General features: G+C 36.6%; 1 pseudogene; it reads right to left on the minus strand.

Annotated features, from left to right (window-relative positions):
- Window positions 1–988: 988 nt before the first annotated feature.
- LOC101424535 (rRNA-processing protein FCF1 homolog pseudogene) lies at window positions 989–1,582 on the minus strand (annotated as a pseudogene).
- Window positions 1,583–4,235: the final 2,653 nt, after the last annotated feature.

Here is a 4,235-nt window from a genome sequence, read left to right on the forward strand (position 1 = left end):
TTTGAGTGTAAAGTACATTAAACCATTTCCTACTATAAGATCATATAGATGCTTCCCTACATTATCTCCTAGGAGTTTTATGATCTTGGCTGTTATATTTAGGTCTTTAATCCATCTTGAGTTAAGTTTTGTATAGGGTGTGAGACGGTGATCCTTTCTCATTCTTTTGGATGTGGATATCCAGTTCTCCAAGCACCATTTGTTGAAGAGGCCATTCTGTCCCAGTTGTGTGGCTTGGCAGCCTTTGTAGAACATCAGTTGACCATGTATGTGAGGATGTATATCAGAACTCTCAATTCCATTGGTCAGCATGCCTATCCTTGTGCCTATACCATGCAGGTTTGTTTGTTTGTTTGTTTTTTGAGTAATCAACTGAGCTTCCAGTTTATTTTTTAAAAAAACAAATTTTAAATGATAGCACATATCATTTTCAAAATAGTTTCAAAAAGTGAGTTCAGGGAAGTTGACTTGGCTCCATGGATAGAGTGTCCGCCTATCACATGGGAGGTCCAGGATTCAAACCCAGGGCCTCCTGACCCGGGTGATGAGGTGGCCCATGTAAAGTGCTGATGCATGCAAGGAGTGCCATGCCATGCAGGGGTGTCTCCTGCGTAGGGGAGCCCCATGGGCAAGGAGTGCACCCTGTATGGAGAGCCACCCTATGCGAAAAAAGAGCAGCCTGCCCAGGAGTGGCACCACACACACAGAGAGCTGACACAGCAAGATGATGCAACAAAAAGAGACACAGATTCCCAGTGCCACTGACAAGAATAGAAGTGGACACAGAAGAACACACAGCCAATGGACACAGAAAGCAGACAACAGCAGGGGAAGGGGGTTATGAAGGGGAGAGAAATAAATAAAAAATAAATCTTTAAAAAAAAAAGTGAGTGCTCTTAATGACACTCAGCTCATAACAACATGTTTAATGAACTAGTAACAGAGAAAGTCAGTAGAAGGAAGGTAGAGAAACTTTGTCTTACAAGGATTAGAACTGAGGGGCTCCATAATCATCTGACATCCATTGATGTTGTAACTATGGTTAGAAATGTACATAATAGGAACTCCAGGGATTTATCGGATTCTTCGCTTAAGGTCCTGATCAATTGTGGCCACAATGGAATATTTGTGCTGAGTTACTCTCTGTAGTAAGCAGTCATCTGCAAAGGTTCCTTTGTGTGTGCATGGTAACTGTTTAAATATTGGATCCTCGGTGATCCCTAGAGCCACTCAATACTTCTGTCCCAATTTTTCAATTTCAGCCATGACACAGTCAGTTATACAAAGGATATACTTGGCATACAAAGAGTCCATCATCGACTGCACTAAATCCAGTTTGGCTTTAATGGAAAAGTTGATAAATTTGTTATCAACCAGGATGAGTTAAGGTGGGCCCAACTGTGTTATACTGGAAGAATAAGCAGGAATGGTGTTGGGACACTTCTCTTTCCTTGAGTGCACTGGGATCTTTCTTTTCTTTCTTTTTAGATTTTAATCTATCCTTTCCTTTAAGCCTCTGATCTATCAGACTAAGCATTCATTTTATGGTCACATACTTCCTTGCTTTCTTTTGCTTCCCCATATTCATGCCACACTCTCATTCTTACTTCTGTAATCACAAGTGGCACAAACTTTTTACATCACTGCATGCTGTTTTGACTACTGTAGCTTTGTAGTATGCTTTAAAGTCAGGATTCATTCAATTTTGTTTTTCTTTTTCAATATATTTTTGGCTATTTGGTGCTCCTAGCCCTTCCCAATAAATTTCATAATTAACTTTACCAATTCATTAAAACAGACTGTTGTAATTTTTATTGGGGATTGCATTAAGTCTATAAATCAATTTTGGTAGGACAGACATCTTAATGATAATCTTCTAATCCATGAACATGGACTATTCTATTTATTTAAGCCTGCATTGATTTCCTCTAGCACTGTTGTGTAGTTTTCTGTGTACAAGTCCTTTACATCTTTAGTTAAGTTTATTCCCAGGTATTTCATTCTTTTAGTTGATATTATAAATGGAATTTTTTAATTGATTTCCTCCTCAGATTGCCCATTATTGGTGTACAGAAATGCTACTTATTTTTGAGTATTGATCTTATATCCTGCCACTTTACTGAACTTGTTTATCAGCTCTAGAAGCTTAATTGTAGATTTCTCAGAGCTTTCTATGTATAGGATCATGTCATCTGCAAATAGAAATTTTTACTTCTTCCTTTCCAATTTTGATGCCTTTATATCTTTTTCTTGCCTAAGTGCTCAAGCAAGTACTTCTAATTCAAGGTTAAATAACAGTGGTGATGGTGGCCATCTTTATCTTGTTCCAGATCTCAGAGGGAAAGCCTTCAGCATTTCACCATCGAATAGGGTGTTAGCTGTGGGTTTTTCATATATACCCTTTACCATGTTGAGAAAGTTTCCTTCTATTCCTACTTTTTGAAGTGTTTTTATCGAGAAAGGATGCTGTATTTTGTCAAATGCTTTTTCTGCATCAATAGAGATGATCATGTGATTTTTTTCTTTCAATCTATTAATGTGGTATATTACATTCATTTTCTTATTTTGAGTCATTCTTGCATACCAGGGATGAAACTCTCTTGGTCATGGTGTATAATTTATTTGATGTGTTGTTGAATATGATTAGCAAGTATTTTGTTGAGGATTTTAGCATCCAGTTTCATTAGAGAGATTGGTTTATAGTTTTCCTCTCTTGTGGCAATTTTACTTGGCTTTGGTATTAGGGTGATGTTGGCATCATAGAATGAGTTAGGCAATGTTCCCCATGTTCCCTCCACTTCTATTTTTTGGAAGAGTTTAAGCAGAATTGGTGTTAGTTCTTTCTGGAATGACAGGTAGAATTCATCTGGGAAGCTATCTGGTTCTGGGCTCTTCATAGTTGGGAAGCTTTTGGTGGCTTAATCAGTCATGGTACTTATCATTGGTCTGTTGAGTTCAATTTCTTCTTTTGTCAATGTAGGCTACTTGTGTGTTTCTAGAAATTTGTCCATTTCATGTAAGTTATTCATCTTGTTGGCATACAATTTTTCAAAGTGTACTTTTATAATACTCTTTTTTCTGTGGTATCAGTGGTGATAGCCCCTCCCTTATTTTTTTTTTTTGAAGTATTTGCATCTTCTCTTTTGTTTTTCTTCATTAGTCTAGCTAAGGGTTTGTCAATTTTATTAGTCTTCTCAAAAAAACAGTTTTTGGTTTTGTTAAAATTTTCTAGTGTTTTTTAATTCTCAATTCCATTTGGCTGTGCTCTAATCATTGTTATTTCCTTCTTTCTACATGCTTTGGGATTAGTATGTTGTTCTGTTTTCTAGTTCCTCCAAGTATGCAGTTGGGTTTTTTATTTTAGCTCTTTCTTCTTTTTTAATATAGGTAGCACTCAGCCCTGCTTTTGCTGCATCCCATAGATTTTGACATGTTATATTCTCATTTTCATTTGTTTCAAGGCAATTACTGATTTCTTTTGCAATTTCCTTCTTGACCCACTTATTGTCTAAGAGTGTGCTTTTTAACTTCCATATCTTTGTGCCTATTATGGTTCTCTTGCCTGTTATTGATTTCCAGCTTCATTCCATTGTGGTCAGAAAAATTACTTTGTAAAATTTCAATCTTTCTGAATTCATTGAGAGTTGTTCTGTGACCTAGCATGTGGTCTATCCTGGAAAATGGTTCATGTGTGCTCGAGAAAAATGTATATCCCGCTATATTTAGATGTAATGTTCTGTATATGTCTATTAGGTCTAGATCTGCTAATGCATTATTCAAGGCCTCTATTTCTTTTTTGACCCTCTGTTGAGATGTTCTGTTTAATCATGATCATTGGGGTATTAAATCCCCCACTATAATTGTAGAGGCATCTATTTCTCCACTAAGTTTTTCCAATGTTTGCCTCATGTATTTTGGGGCACCACACTTAGGTGTATAAATGGTTATGATTGTTCTTTCTTCTAGATAGATGACTGCTTTTACTAATATATAGTGTCCTTCTTTGTCTCTTACAATAGCTTTGCATTTCAAGTTTATTTTGGCTGATATTAGTTTAGCTTTTCCCACCCATTTTGGTTATTGTTTGCAAATAAAATCATTTTCCAACCATTCCCTTGCAACCGCCTTGCATCCCTGGGTCTAAGGTGTTTCTTGTAGACCACATATAGATGGGTCATATTTCTTTATCCATTCTGCCAACCTGTATCTCCTGATTGGAGAGTTTAATCCATTAA

Source organism: Dasypus novemcinctus, chromosome 8, assembly GCF_030445035.2.
Source record: "Dasypus novemcinctus isolate mDasNov1 chromosome 8, mDasNov1.1.hap2, whole genome shotgun sequence".
Lineage (NCBI taxonomy): Eukaryota > Metazoa > Chordata > Mammalia > Cingulata > Dasypodidae > Dasypus > Dasypus novemcinctus.